Consider the following 17,010-nt stretch of genomic DNA (forward strand, 5'->3'; position numbering starts at 1 on the left):
TTAATACACATATTTGGTATTGAACTATTAAAATATATTAATTATCCCGTGCGGTGAACGGTGTAAACGTAAAAAAAATGTAAGTCTGAAAATTGCTGCTTTTTTGTCACATTTTATTCCAAAAAAAATGAGTAAAAAAACCTAAGCAAAAGTGGTACTGATAAAAACTACAGATCATGGTGCAAAAAAATTAGCCCTCATATCGCCCCATATATGGAAAAATTAGAAAGTTATAGGTGGTCAAAATAGGGCAATTTCAAACATACTAATTTTGTTAAAATGGTTTGAGACTTTTTTTTTTTTAAGCGGTACAATTATAGAAAAGCATATAACATGGGTATCATTTTAATCGTATTGACCCACAGAATAAAGAAAACATGTCATTTTACCGGAAAGTGTACAGTGTGAAAACAAAACCTTCCAAAATTTGCTAAATTGCGGTTTTCTTTTCAATTTTCCCACATAAAATTTGGTTGCACCATACATTTTATGGTAAAATAAGGGATGTAATTACAAAGTACAATTGGTGATGCAAAAAAAACAAGCCCTCATATAGGTCTGTGGATGGAAATATAAGAGTTATGATTTTTAGAAGGTGAGGAGGAAAAAAGAAAATGAAAAATAAAATTGGTCTGGTCCTTAAGGCCAAAATGGGCCTGGTCCTTAAGGGGTTAAAGCAGTACGCTGGGGTACAAAAACTTCTCCTAGCCTGAGGATCCAACTGCTGGACCGGACCAACCTTTCACCATAAGAAATACAACCCCGCAGTGTCCAGAATGTCCGCACAGAGATTCTCTGCACATATTCTGTAGTCTGAACATAGCCTTAGAATCTTTATTTACCAAGCTCCTCCTGGTTAACTTTTTATTTTTTTTTCCCTTCAGCTTCATTATGGTCAGTATTTTTAGCCAAGTGGGCACCACTTTAGTATCCAGAATTACTTGGCGTGCGAGTCTACACGAAAAAAACATGGCTCAAAACTGACCAATGTAACATATAAACTGTACATGTCAAATAGGCAGGTTTGTTTTACTACATTAATATAGATTTCCGTGACAACATTCACAGTGGGTAAAGTAACAAGGCAGTGCAATGGTAACAATCAGTATGGGAGATTTATCAAAACTACTGTAGAGAAGTGGGACAGATGTCCTTTTCTTCTAGGTGACTGCTCCTACTATAGGTGACTGCTCCATTGTTGTGCACCGCCATCTCCTGCTGTGCTGCTGCATTCCCATCACTGTTGCCATGGCAATGTTCGACATACTTAGCACCTTTATGAGGATATGTGTGTGTGTGTGTGTATATATATATATATATATATATATATATATATATGTGTGTATATATATATATATATATATTACACATACACCCCCCCCCCCCCCCTCACTACTTCTAGGTCCCTCCTCCAGTGCCTGTGTGTCATCTTGTTTCTGACATGTTTCCGGGACTTGTAGTTCTATTTTCTGTTCATCATGTCTTTTCTGGTTCATAGTCCAGGTTCATCCAGGATTACAATGTCGGCATTAAGATTTATGCATTGCTGTTTGCATCCCTTGTTCTTTCTGTGATTACAAATCCATAGCTGACAATCACAGTAGCCTCCATGTCTCCCCCAACATGGCCAAAGCAAAGCCTATATGAAGGAGAATCCTGAACATGGCTTCTTTTAGGAAATCATCTTCAAAACTGTAAAGGAACCCTGTGGATTAATGAGCTGTTTAATCGCTTTTACATATGAAGCTGAATCTTTGCAGGGAATATAACACTGTTTGCAAGTGGAAATATGTATTGCCTGCATACATTGGGGCAAAAAAGTATTTAGTCAGCCACCAATTGTGCAAGTTCTCCCACTTAAAAAGATGAGAGGCCTGTAATTTTCATCATAGGTATATACCTAAACTATGAGAGACATAATGAGAAACAAAAATCTATAAAATCACTGTCTGATTTTAAAAGGAATTTTTTTTTGCAAATTATGGTGGAAAATAAGTATTTGGTCAATAACAAAAGTTCATCTCAATACTTTTATTATATACCATTTCAGGGGTGTGGAAATGTAATAAACTACTTGTCCATGGGACTAAAACGGAGCAAAATCTGCTTGTCCCTCATGACGATCCACTTGTCCGGACCAATTTTCACTCTTACACTTTTTTTTTTTTCCTCCTCACCCTGTAATAGCCATAATTAACTACTATAATGATACCTTTTTAATTTTTCAATAACATATGCTCCGAAACAAAAAATATATATATATATATAATTGAAGTGAAATTGAAATAGTAAAAGATAATTTAGCAAATTTGGTGGTTTTTCTTATCTACGCCATTTACCTTGTGGTTGAGCTAACATTTTATTTTGATACGTTAGGCCGTCCTGATTACAGCAAAACCAGATTTGTATAGTTAAAAAAATATATATATTTTTTCCCGCATACCAGGCTGTATGAGGGCTAATTTTTTTGCACCATAATTTTTTTTTATTTGTATCGGTACTATCTTGGTATTGATCTGACTTTTTACTCTCTTTTTAACTTTTTTTTTTTCTTTCTGGGATTATAAAAATTGCAATTCTGTGGTTTATTTATATATACAATTTTTTATTTATTTTTTTAAATTTTTTTTTTTACATTTACCATATGGGATACATAATGTTTTAATAGTTCGTACAATTATGCACGCAGTGATACTAAATTTTTATATAGGAAAAGGGGGTGATTTGAACTTTTAACATGGATGGGGTTAATGTGTGTCTTTTAAACTTTTATTTAAAACTTTATTTTTATACACTTTATTAGACTTTTAGAAGGTTCTATTGAACTCCATTGATCTGTGTGCTCTGCGCTCCATTGATAGAGCCTAGTCCAGCCAGGCTTTATCAATGACAGAGCCATGGGACAGCATGGAAACGGAGGTAATCCTTCCGGCTACCTCTATAGTGGTCCACCTCACTTGCCCACCAAGGAGCATTCACTTGTCCCTTTAGACGCCGCTGTCAGCTTTGACAGCGGCGATCTAAAGGGTTAATAGCCAGCCTGGCTAATGAAATCAGCCGGAGGCTGCAGAGGATGGAGCATGAGTCAGGAGCCCCCTCCATACAGACTGCTGAGTGCTGCCGTGCTTGTCAGGTCCGGCCCTGCTTGCCCAAAGGCCGGGGCCCAGAACTTCATGTCCCGGGCGTCGGGCGATAGGAATTCCACATCCCTGCCTTTTGTTGGCCATGAAAAAGGTCAAAGTTTTCTGTAAGTCTTCACAAACTGTTGCTTGCATTTTGGCCCATTCCTCCATGCAGATCTAGAGCAGTAATGTTTTGGGGCTGTTGCTTGGCAACACAGACGTTCAACGCCCTCCAAAGGTTTTCTATGGGGTTGAGATCTGGAGACTGGCCGGCTAGGCCACTCCAGGACCTTGAAATGCTTCTCCTTTGTTGCCCGGGTGGTGTGTTTGGGGTCATTGTCATGCTGAAAGACCCAGCCATGTTTTCATCTTCAATGCCCTTGCTGATGGAAGGAGGCTTTCACTCAAAATCTCACAATACATGGCCCCATTCATTCTGTCCTTTACACGGATCAGTCATCCTGGTTCCTTAGCAGAAAAATGGCTCCAAAGCATGATGTTTCCACCTCCATGCTTTACAGTAGATATGGTGTTCTTTGGATGCAACTCAGCATTCATTTTCCTCCAAACACTAAGAGTTGAGTTTTTACAAAAAAGTTCTACTTTGGTTTTATCTGACCTTATCACATTCTCCCCATACTCTGATGATCATCCAAATGCTCTCTAGCAAACTTCAGACTGGCCCGGACATGTACTGGCTTAAGCATGGGGACACATCTGGCACTGCATGATTTGAGTCCCTGGCGGCTTAGTATGTTATTGATGGTAGCCTTTTGTTACTTTTGGTGCCAGCTCTCTGCAGGTCATTCATTAGGTCCTCCTGTGTGGTTCTGGGATTTTTGCTCACCATTCTTGTGATCATTTTGACACTACGGTGTGAGACCTTGCGTGGAGCCGCAGATCAAGGGAGATTATCAGTGGTCTTGTATGTGTTCCATTTTCTAATAATTGCTCCCACAGTTGAACAGCAAGCTGCTTGCCTATTGCAGATTGTCTTCCCAGCCTGGTGCAGGTCTACAATCTTGTTTCTGGTGTCCTTCGACAGCTCTTTGTTCTTGGCCATAGTGGAGTTTGGAGTGTGACTGTTTGAGGTTGTGGACAGGTATCTTTTATACTGCTAACAAGTTCAAACAGGAGCCATTAATACAGGTGAACCAGGAGAAGAAAGGGTTAAGTACGGCACTGCAAGACTAAGGTGCATGGCAGCAGGTGTGATGTGGATTGTTCTGAAGTTCCTGTTGTGTGGCATTGGGTGCGGTGGTGCATAAATCCAATAGCATGTGAAGGCAATAGCAATAAAAGAAAACAAGGATTGCACTCACCATCCAAATGGTTCTTTTTCATAGTGTCAGGCATAACAGGCTGGTGTAGGGGTGGAGGCGGGTAGTGAGGGACCGGGTATTAACCTCTTAAGGTCCCAGGACATATGGGTACATCCTGGGTCCTGCGATATAACGTGGGGTCACACGGTGACCCCGCATCATATCGCGGCGGGCCCGCGCTATTAACCCTTTAGCCACGCGCTCAAAGCTGAGCCGCACGGCTAAAAACGAAAGTGAAAGTTGCCGGTTAGCTCAGGGAGCTGTTCGGGATCGCCGCGGTATAATCGTGGCATCCCGAACAGCTGTACTACAGGAGGAAGGTCTCTTACCTTCCTTCCTGCAGTCCGATCGCCGATTGAATGCTTCAAGCCTGAGATCCAGGCTTGAGCATTCAATTGCCGAAAACACTGATTGATCCATTCCTATGGAGATGCATCAATCAGTGTAAAAGATCAGTTTAAGCAATGTTATAGCCCCCTATAGGAGCTATAATATTGCATAAGTGTAAAAAAATCATTAACCCTTTTAATTATCCCTTCCCCTAATAAAAGTTGGAATCACCCGGCATTTCCAAGAATAAAAAAAACACAATGCAAATAAAAATAAACATATGTGGTATCACTGCGTGCGGAAATGTCCAAATTATAAAAATATACCGCTTTTTAAACCGCACATTCAATGGTCCAAAATAGCGCATTTTTGATCACTTTTTATACCACAAAAAAAGTGAATAAAAAGTGATCAAAAAGTCTGATCATAACAAAAATGGTACCGACAAAAACTTCAGATCACAGCACAAAAAAATTAGCCCTCATAGCACCCTGAACACAGAAAAATAAAAAAGTTATAGGGGGGTCAGAATGACAATTTTAAACGTATACATTTTCCTGCATGTATTCATGATTTTTTTTCTGAAGTGATACAAAATCAAACCTATACAAGTAGGGTATCATTTTAACCGTGTGGACCTACAGAATAAAGATAAGGTATAATTTTTGCCGAAAAATGTACTGCGTAAAAACGTAAGCCCCCAAAACTTACAAAAGTGTTTTTTCATCAATTTTGTCGCACACTGATTTTTTTTCCGTTTCACCGTAGATTTTTGGGTAAAATGACTAATGTCATTACAAAGAAGAATTAGTGACGCAAAAAATAAGCAATCATATTGAATTTTAGGTGAAAATTTTAAAGAGTTATGTTTTTTTTAAAGTTAAGGAGGAAAAATTGAAAATGAAAAAACGGAAAAAGCCCGGGTCCTTAAGGGGTTAATACAGGTAACGAGTGGTTACAGGTTACCTGTTACTTTTTGTGGGAGCCAGAAATCTTGCTTGTTTGTAGGTGACCAAATACTTATATTCCACCATAATTTACAAATAAATTCTTTTAAAAAATCAGACAGTGATTTTATGGAATTTCTTTCTCATTATGTCTCTCATAGTTGAGGTATACCTATGATGAAAATTACAGGCCTCTCATCTTTTTATGTGGGAGAACTTGCACAATTGGTGGCTGACTAAATACTTTTTTGCTCCACTTTAAATATTGGGTCACATGGAAGGCAATTACGACATTGGCACTGATGTTCAACTATCTGCATGTCTAAAAGGAGCCTTAGGCTATGTTCACATGTTGTGCTAATTAACGGTTCTGCATGCAGTTTTGCTGTAAATTGCTGAAATTGCACTACAACGTGTTCTACTGTGGTTATTAAAATAAGCGATTTTGGTAATTTGTGATAAAACCCAGTAGAAACACATGCAGTTATTAGTTGTGGTCCTGCCAATGAGCTGCAACATGTACACAAAGCCTTAAGCAGCACCAAAACTATCCTGTATCTAAAATTCAGGGGTCCAATCCAGCGCAAAAATCAGTCTGCGTCTACTGAGGTCTTTGTGTGCAAGAAATGTAATGTATTAATACCCCTCCCCCCCTGTCCTCCTCACTTCCCAGCATCATTAATACTTTGGTACTTAGGCAGATATTGATGGTAAAATAGTCAATCAGTAAATAGGAATCCTGACATGAACTGACTTATCGCACATTCCTCAAGAAACCTTTTTAATCAATGATTTCCATTTCTTAAAGAGGTTTATGGGAGCATGACTAACGGCCTATCTCTGTTCAGTCCCCAGCGCTACACAGTGAAGGACACCAGAAGTCCTCGGCCATTAATTGTGCAATTCTCATCCCACTTCAATGGGAGCTGAGCTGCAGTTACTCCTTGCCACCATTATACAATGAACAGCATAGGGATTCAAGGCCCATTCACTGTGTAATGCTGGGTGCCAAGGAGCATTTGATTGTCTGTCCTGTGGATAAAACTTCAATCATATTGTCTTGGAAAAAAACCCTTTAACCCCTTAAGGACCCAGGACGTACTAGAACGTCCTGGCACCCTGGGCTTTAAGGACCCAGGACGTACTAGTACGTCCTGGTGTTTCTCCGGTCTCTGCCGCGCCCCGTGCAGAGATCGGAAGCGGATGCCTGCTGAAATCCTTCAGCAGGCATCCAGGGCAAACGCCGAGGGGGGCCATGTAGGCCCCCCATGTCGGCGATCGCCGCAAATCGCAAGGGAAATCGTCCTTGCGATCTGCGGCGATACCGGGCTGATCGGGTCTCTGGGACCCGACCGCCCGGTAATTTCGCATGATCCCAGCTGTCACAGACAGCCAGGACCATGCTGAAGGCAAGCGCCTGCCACCTCCTCCTATACCCTGCGATCTGTCGGTTAGTTAACCGACAAATCGCAGGGGGGGGGGGCGGTTACTTCCTCCCGCCCTGCCCGGCGCCTGGAAGTCCGGAGAGGACGGGAGGAAGACCGGAGGACGCGGCGGGGGATGGGGGAGTGCTGGGGACCGGCCCCGGTACTTACCTCGTCCCTGAAGACCCGGATCCCGGCGTGAAGATGGCGGCGGCGGCGACAGGTGAGTAGATCTTCAGCCGCGGTCGGGCCCTTTACAGCAATGCACGTCGCCGTAAAGCGACATGCATTGCTGTAATGGGACCCTGTAAACTACAACTCCCAGCATGCCCAGACAGCCCTTGGCGTCTGGGCATGCTGGGAGTTGCAGTTTTGCAACATCTGGAGGTCCACAATTTGGAGACCACTGTGCCCTTCCAGATGTTGCAAAATTACACATCCTCAGCATGCCCTTACTGTCCAGGCATGCTGGGAGTTGTAGTTCTGTAACATCTGGCCCTTCAGATGTTGCAGAACTACAACTCCCAGCATGCCTGGACAGTTTTGGCATACTGGGAGTTGTAGTTTTGCAACATCTGGAGGGCTGCGGCTGGGACACCACTACACAGTGATCCCCAAACTGTTCTCCTCCAGCTGTTGCGTAACCACTACTCCCAATATGCCCTTCGGCTGCCTGGGCATGCTGGGAGTTGTGGTTTGGCAACAACTGGAGGCACACTGGTTGGGAAACATTGTCTGTTTCCTAACTCAGTGTTTCTCAACCCGTGTGCCTCCAGCTGTTGCAAAACTATAACTGCCAGCATGCACTGATAGACTGTGCATGCTGGGAGTTGTAGTTTTGCAACAGCTGGAGCTTTCCCCAACCCCCCCCCCCCCCCCCTTGTGAATGTACAGGGTACATTCACATGGGCAGGGGGCTTACAGTGAGTATCAGGCTGCAAGTTTGCGATGCAGCAAATTTTGCGCGGCAGCTCAAACTCGCAGCGGGAAACTCGTTTTTAGGGTACAGTGTGACTGTACCCTAAAAACACTACACTACACTAACCTAACACAAAATAAAATATAAAGTAAAAAACACTACATATACACATACCCCTACACAGCCCCCCTCCCCAATAAAAATGAAAAACGTCTGGTACGCCACTGTTTCCAAAATGGAGCTTCCAGCTGTTGCAAAACAACAACTCCCAGTATTGCCGGACAGCCACTGACTGTCTAGGCATGCTGGGAGTTTTGCAACAGCTGGAGGCTCCCTGTTTGGGAATCGCTGGCGTAGAATACCCCTATGTTCACCCCTATGCAAATCCCTAATTCAGGCCTCAAATGCGCATGGCGCTCTCACTTCGGAGCCCTGTCGTATTTCAATGCAACAGTTTAGGGCCACATATGGGGTATCGCCGTACTCGGGAGAAATTGCCTAACAAATTTTGGGGGGCTTTTTCTCCTTTCACCCCTTATGAAAAGGTGAAGTTAGGGTCTACACCAGCATGTTGGTGTAAAAAAAAAAATAATTTTTACACTAACATGCTGGTGTTGCCCTATACTTTTCATTTTGACAAGAGGTAAAAGGGAAAAAAGCCCCCCAAAATTTGTAACGCAATTTCTCCCGACTAATGAGATACCCCATATGTGGGCGTAAAGTGCTCTGGGGGCGCACAACAAGGCCCAGAAGGGAGAGTGCACCATGCACATTTGAAGTGATTTGCACAGGGGTGGCTGATTGTTACAGCGGTTTTGACAAACGCAAAAAAAAAAAAAAAACCACATGTGACCCCATTTCGGAAACTACACCCCTCACGGAATGTAATAAGGGGTGCAGTGAGAATTTACACCCCACTGGTGTCTGACAGATCTTTGGAACAGTGGGCTGTGCAAATAAAAAATGTTGTACAGCCCACTGTTCCAAAGATCTGACAGACACCAGTGGGGGGGTAAATGCTCACTGTACCCCTTGTTACGTTCCTCAAGGGGTCTAGTTTCCAAAATGGTATGCCATGTGGAGGTTATTTTGCTGTCCTGGCACCATAGGGGCTTCCTAAATGCGACATGCCCCCGAGCAAAATTTGCTCTCAAAAAGCCAAATATGACTCCTCTTCTGAGCATTGTAGTTCGCCCGTAATGCACTTCAGGTCAACTTATGGGGTACCTCCATACTCAGAAGAGATGGGGTTACAAATTTTGGGGGTATTTTCTGCTATTATCCCTTGCAAAAATGTGAAATTTGGGGGGGAAACACACATTTTAGTGAAATTTATTTTTTTTATTTTTTTTTTTTTACATATGCAAAAGTCGTGCAACACCTGTGGGGTATTAATGCTCACTTAATTCCTTGTTACGTTCCTCAAGGGGTCTAGTTTTCAAAATGGTATGGCATGTGTTTTTTTTTTGCTGTTCTGGCACCATAGGGGCTTCCTAAATGCAACATGCCCCCCAAAAACCATTTCTGGAAAACATACTCTCCAAAATCCCCTTGTCGCTCCTTCGCTTCTGAGCCCTCTACTGCGCCCGCCGAACACTTTACATAGACATATGAGGTATGTGCTTACTCGGGAGAAATTGGGCTACAAATACAAGTATAAATTTTCTCCTTTTACCCCTTGTAAAATTTCAAAAATTGGGTCTACAAGAAAATACGAGTGCAAAAAAATGAAGATTGTGAATTTTCTCCTTCACTTTGCTGCTATTCCTGTGAAACACAAAGGGTTAAACGCTGACTGAATGTCATTTTGAATACTTTGGGGGTGCAGTTTTTATAATGGGGTAATTTGTGGGGTATTTCTAATATGAAGACCCTTCAAATCCACTTCAAACCTGAACTGGTCCCTGAAAAATTGTGAGTTTGAAAATTTTGTGAAAAATTGGAAAATTGCTGCTGAACTTTGAAGCCGTCTGGTGTCTTCCAAAAGTAAAAACTCATAAATTTTATGATGCAAACATAAAGTAGACATATTGTATATGTGAATAAAATAAAATAAATATTTGGAATATCCATTTTCCTTACAAGCAGAAAGCTTCAAAGTTAGAAAAATGTTAAATTTTCTAATTTTTCATCAAATTTTGGGATTTTTCACCAAGAAAGGATACAAGTTACCACAAAATTTTACCACTATGTTAAAGTAGAATATGTCACGAAAAAACAATCTCGGAATCAGAATGATAACTAAAAGCATTCCAGAGTTATTAATTTTTAAAGTGACAGTGGTCAGATGTGCAAAAAATGGCAGGGTCCTAAGGTGTAAAATGGCTGGGTCCTTAAGGGGTTAAATAAACCCTGCGGTTGTGTTCCCTGCAATCACTCAGCTAATTTTTTTTTCACATTTTAAGTATCCCTGTCATTAAAAAATGCTGAGGCCCCACTGATCAGTAGAACAAGCAGGAGAAATGCGTGCCTAAAGGGAACCAAGCATTAGATTTTACCATATATAACTTGGCAACACATTATATATAGTAAAATCTTTGTCCCCCAGGGATGGTGAGGATATTACATTTGTAAGTTACCCCTGCCACCCTGTATGTAGTCCTACTGCTCCTGCTGTTGTGATGCCCCCTTGGTGTGATTGATGGCCCAATGTCACCGCTTTCCTCCCTCTGCTTACGGTTAAATGACAAGGACATATATTAGTTGCTGTATCCCTTCTGCTGTCGAAGGGACAGAATACTGAAGATAAACTGCAAATATGTAATGCTTAAAGGCATTTTCAAACAGAACAGGTATCAGATAAAATGTATGTTTATTGCCCATATAAAAGGCCCAGAAATCAGCTGATGAATGACTTTAACACCATAGCTACATATTACCACCATATTCTTATTAAATAAAATCTATTATACTAAGTGCAATATATCCACTACACAGGAGACAAATACAGCTACCCTAGAGATTTATTGCCCCCTCACAGTATTTGTGCTCTGGCCTTCAACCGTGAGTACTTACCTGGAACATCATACAACCATACATAAACATCATATAGATAATAAACGGCTGAGGTGTGCCATAACCGTGATGCGTAAAGAATGCCCCGACAAGGAGGCCGGATTGTAACCTAGTGTTTTCACTAGGATACGTATGTGTTTTAAGATATTGCTAGTGGTTAGGAAAGCATTATTAAAGGATAGTAATGGTGCATCGTTAGGACTTCCTGCTATTGCTATGAGTAACTCGTTAAAGACTCACACGGGACACCATGTAGGCCCCGTCAGGAAATACAAGACCTGTACTTCATTTGTGGAAGTTTGGTAGAGACCAATGTTAGCACATATACTTGATTTTGAAAAACCAGTTGAGACTTACTGAACTGGAGAACTCCCCTGGCCTTAGGAAACCATAGAAGGCTAAGTACATTGCTGCTTTGATTACTAGGCTTTTCCGTAACCCAAAAGGAGACCTATCTAGTAGGTCCAACAACTTCCTGAACATTTCTACCGACAATGGTATCCTGGCTGGCGTCTTGCTAACTGTTGTATTGCGTATTCCCTTGAGAATGGCCTTGATGGGATGAGCCGTGAACAGGGAAGGTCTACTTGGGTACTGTAGGGCCAGATGATGCTGGACCCCTGCTAGGTACACCTTAATGGTGTTATAAGATAATTTTTGTTTGTGGTGGCAAAAAGCAACAAAACAGGTTAATTGTTCAATGTGATCCGTGCCAGCTGCCTCATACTTCTTGATATAATTCTGGTAGCTATCCCAACCTAGATCATATGATCTCTTTGTGTTGACAGACAGATAATTCCTGATAAGATCCTCTGCCACCTTTTTGTACAGTCTTAATCCATCATTAACGAGGTGACTGTTGGGACTGGCCTGCCCACCAGGTCCGCTCCCGGCATCACCTGAAAGTCTAGAATTTCATTCTGGATAGTGCATCTGCTGCGACATTTTTAGACCCTTGGATGTGTACGGCCATGAAGTGAAACTTATTACACAACGCTACCCATACCAACCTCCTTAAGAACTTCATGACTAACTCTGACTTGGATCGCCCTTTGTTTAAAATCTCTACCGAGGCTTGATTGTTACATACAAACAATACTAACTACACCAACAAAAGAAGATACCAGTATACTGATTTGAATACAAAAATAGTGAATAAACTTTATTCAAGTGCATTATAAAATCATACATAAAATACAAGGTACTATACAGATGAAAGCTACAGAAAGAGGTAGTGATACTGAATCCACAATGGTAGACAGTACGGACGGCAGGGATACAGTCCACAGATGTCAAATTGCAACATGCCCATAGATAGTAGAAATAAATAATGAAACATACATATAATGAGTGTATAGAGCTGGTATATGTCCTCAAACGGGCTATGAGTAAAGTGCAAGTAACTAATTGTGTAGCACCTAGCCCTGTTCAGAGGTCAATCAGCAGCATTATATAATAAAAAAGAGGAGAGCATGAAAGACAGCATAAAGTGACAAATACCTGCCATACACCAATAGGGGAGATCATTACCTGTACCCCAACGCGCGTTTCGCGTATGGGCTTCGTCAGGGGGCCAAGACTGGCCCCACACTACTGCTGCAGCCACCACTGGGAATATTTCGAACGCAGCCGAGGACTGCTTAAAACCCGGGAAATACTTGACCTGCTCCGGCCACACATCCGCCACCCACTGACTGTTGTGAATAGCCGCAAACCCTGTGCCTGATGATGCATCAGTGAAAACCTTTGGCGAGGAGTCTGATACTGCTGGTAAAAACATTGAAATGCCGTTCCAGTCATTGAGGAAACGCTGCCACATTGCTAAGTCCGCCTTAGCTGGTGCCCCAAGAATAATTGAGCTGCCTAGATTTGGTGCTGTAGACAATTATTCAAGCAGCCTGGCGATAAATGACCTCCCTTGTGGTATGACCCTCATCACAAATGCTAGCATGGCTAAGAGGGACTGGAGTTCTGTCTTATTACTCACCTGAGCTCTGTTATATTTCCCTATGGTCTCCCTAATTCTAACTAGTTTGTCGTGTGGTAACCTGACCTCCATACATACTGTGTCTAAAACAATGCCCAGGAATGTTGACACGTGGGAAGGGTCCTCGATCTTAGTTGGTGGTACTGGGATCTTTAACTGGTGGAACAACCTAAGTAACTCAGACAACTGGTGTGGCACTGCTGTTGGCTCTTCTAGTAACAGGAAGTCATCTAGGTAGTGAATGACATGCCTGCACCCCACTACCTTTTCTAGTATCCATTGAAGGGCTATCGCAAGTTGGTCGAACAACCAGGGGCTGCTCTTGGAGCCAAAAGTCAATTTAACCGCAAAGTAGTAAAGCTCCTCCCATTTGACCCCATACCATTGCCACAACTCGCTTTTCACCGACAACAACTTGAAAGCGTCCGCAATATCCGCTTTCGATAACCAAGCCCCTTGACCTAATTCTAGGATCATCTGTATTGCCTCATCTATTGAAGCGTACCTCATGCTGAGGGGATTAGTGAATTTAAACTGGGAATGATAGAGGAATGAAGTCATAAATTAATCTTTTTTCTTTTTATTAAATTTCCCAGTGACTACACCGATCGGACTAACCTTCCAGGAGGCGAATGGTGATGTGGTGAATGGGCCGATCATAAAGCCCTTCTGGACCTTGCTGTTTAGCAGAGTTGCTACTGAGTCCGAAAATTACAATGGGCACTCTGCACACAGCAGGATTTAGATGTTTCTGCCTCAGAAGTCCTGATTTTGTTGTCCAAAAAAACAATGAACTGGTATATTGTTCTGCAGATTCCACTTGGAAATGCATTCTAGTGCCGGCAGAATACAGTGGTCCCTCAACATATGATGGTAATCCGTTCCAAATGGACCATCGTTTGTTGAAACCATCTTATGTTGAGGGATCTGTGCAATGTAAAGTATAGGAAAGTGGTCTACAACCTGCGGACCTCCAGATGTTGCAAAACTACAACACCCAGCATGTAGAGTTGTAGTTTTGCAACATCTGAAGGTCCGCAGGTTGAAGACCACTGGTATTGGAGGTTATTCTCATGTGTCCCCGCTGCTCCGGACCATCACCGCTGCCCTGGATGTCGCCTTCCATCGCTGTTGCCGCATCCCTGACGCTCCGGCAAGGCCTCTGCTTCCCCGGCATCCTCGCTCTCCGACGCAGCCATCACGTTGCTACGCACGCCGCTCCTATTGGATGACGGGACGGCGTGCGCAGCGACGTGATGACGACAATGGAGAGCGCCGACGATGCAGGGGATCCCGAAGAGGACGCGCCGGAGCCCCGAGGACAGGTAAGTGATCGTCAGCGGACCACACGGGGCACCCTAAACAGCTATCCGGTGGCAGCTGAAGCAGTCTGCGCTGCCGGATAGCCGTTTATGCGATGGCATCGTATGTTGATGCTGCCTGCCTCTGAGAGGCCATCGTATGTTGAAATGATCGTATGTCGGGGCCATCGTAGGTCGGGGGGGTCACTGTATGCAAATTTGCAGAATGTCCGCCTGTCTGTGGCATAACTATAGGGGGTGCAGAGGTAGCAGTCGCGCCAGGCCCTGTGACTGAAAGGACCCCAAGACATCTTTGCCCCATAAGAAGACAACAGTATTATAAATGACACATGGTGCATTGGGGCCTGCAAGCTACAAGTTACCCCTCTGCTGTCTGTTTTTCGGGAGGACATTCCGCACATTTTCTGCCACCAAAATTCTGCATTGAAATCCGGCATGGAGATTCTGCTGCTCTGTGCACACGGTGGAATTTCCATGGCATATGTTTCTGGCACAGAAATTCTAATTTTCTGTGTCCGCACAAAGAATGAACACGTTCATTCTTTGCGCGGAGTCGGCACAGAATGAATAGCCATCTACGAGACAGCGCATTTCTTTGCGGTCCTAGCACTGGCATATGTCGGGGGGCCACAGTGTCCGGAATGTCCACACAGAGATTCTCCGTGCAGACATTCCGACGTGTGAACATAGCCTTACAGTTAAAATTGGCAAAAATAAAAAAAATATATTCTACTATTAAAATGCCCCTCAAAGTAATTTTGTTATCTTACAGGAAGGGGGCACAAATGAATATAAAAATAAATAAAACACACCCACATATATTGAAAACAAAATTAAAAAAATCTATTAAAATAAGTACACTAGGAGCGTGCAGTCAGTATAACCACTGTACTGGCAGCTATCGATTAGATTAATCCAGTAACAATAACAAGTGTGGTGCTCATTGGAAGAAAGTAGTCCCATTAATTATCCCGGTAGATTAGGAGATATTCCTCCGCACTCACCATGCATTTATTTTTTTATTTATTCTTACCAAAGCTCCAATGAAGGATACAGATGGGATTGAGACACAGTGGTATGGCTACAGTTGTTTCATGTCAAAAGACATTTCCTCAAGGCCTGGAGAGTGTCGTGGATATCTTCTAATCTATTTGAATGGATTAATAAATAAATACAAAAATATAAATAAATCAATGTACAACAGCTTCTGGCTCCACAAACATAAATATAAATAAATGAATGAATGTACAACAGCTTCTGGCTCCACCCCCTATAGATGACTGTAACGGAAAGACGAAAATGTATTTTAGCGCCACTATGTACTATTAATAAGGCAGGGTCCACATTGCATTTTTGTTAACGTTTAACATATATGCTTTATACACTTGAAAAGAGAAAACCTTGCATACCTTTGTTTGCCATACACAATAGCATAGTTGACTATCTTTTTGTATACAGCATAATTAAACGTACTGTAAAGGACACAGTGGAACAAAAACATATTGTGAACCTAGTCTGAAAAAAATCATTTAAAAAAAATTAATAAAAAAAATTCACACATTGGAAATACATTTTTAAAATGTTTTTTACATGTGCATTTTCGTCCGTAATGAGAAAACTCAATGGGGGAGACTTATCAAAACCTGTGCAGAGGAAGAGTGGTGCAGTTGCCCATAGCAACCAATCAGATTGATTCTTTCATTTTCCACAGGCCTCTTTAGAGGCCTGTGGAAAATGAAAGAAGCAATCTGATTGGTTGCTATGGGCAACTGCACCACTCTTCCTCTGCACAGGTTTTGATAAATCTCCCCCAATATTTTTTTTATGCCCCCTTTTTTTCCCCCCAATTAGAGATAAAAATTGCACGTGTATTATGAAATCATTTTCTGATGTCTAAACTTACCCTTGGGGTGGGTTAACATTGCGTTTTTGTCTTCATTTTACTGTTTCTGTTACAATACGTTTAATTTGGCTGTGTCACGTGACCCAGACCAAAACGATTGCATATGCCAAAAAAAAAAAAAAATATATATATATATATATATATATACATACATCACAATCCATTATTATTATCATCATTTTAAATAATGTAATTCAATTAGAAAGGGGGTACTGCTGTATGGCATACAAAAGCATCTGTTTGTAGCAGTGTGTCTCCAGCTGTTGCAAAACTAGAACTCCCAGCATGCCTGGACAGCGTTTGGCTGGGAGTTTTGCAACAGCTGGAGGCACACAGTTTAAAAACACTGCGTTAACGTACATGTATTTGTCCTTCTCATGTGTAGAAAACGTATACATTAAAGGTTAATAAAAACCTAGTGTAAACCCTGCCTTATTTCCAAATGGTTTGAAAAAAATAAAAAATAAATTAATAAAAATTAAAATGTGTCCAGTCAGAAAGTGCGGGAACAAGCCTGGTCTAGAAGTGGTTAAACCATTATAAGATGCAGCGTTCCATTTTACTGACTAAACATTATAAATGTATTCCTCAATTACATTGCGTCTGTTAGCAATTGCCGCATCTGTGGAGCCCATGTGTGAACCGGACCAACTCACTTCCCTATCTATCAGCGAGAACGAATTAAACTATGAGAAAAGTAGGAAAAAAAAAAAAAAAAA

The 17,010-nt window shown here is 42.0% G+C and overlaps 1 long non-coding RNA gene across 1 annotated transcript; it reads right to left on the reverse strand.

Moving 5' to 3' along the window:
* Window positions 1-1,388: 1,388 nt before the first annotated feature.
* Window positions 1,389-16,966, reverse strand: LOC130358695 (uncharacterized). The gene is made up of 3 exons (XR_008889621.1): window positions 16,888-16,966; window positions 15,422-15,535; window positions 1,389-1,705 (listed from the first exon to the last, which is right to left on the reverse strand). It is a non-coding gene; the product is annotated as an uncharacterized LOC130358695 (long non-coding RNA).
* Between the last annotated feature and the right edge of the window lie 44 nt (window positions 16,967-17,010).

Source organism: Hyla sarda, chromosome 2 (genome assembly GCF_029499605.1).
Source record: "Hyla sarda isolate aHylSar1 chromosome 2, aHylSar1.hap1, whole genome shotgun sequence".
Classification (NCBI taxonomy): domain Eukaryota; kingdom Metazoa; phylum Chordata; class Amphibia; order Anura; family Hylidae; genus Hyla; species Hyla sarda.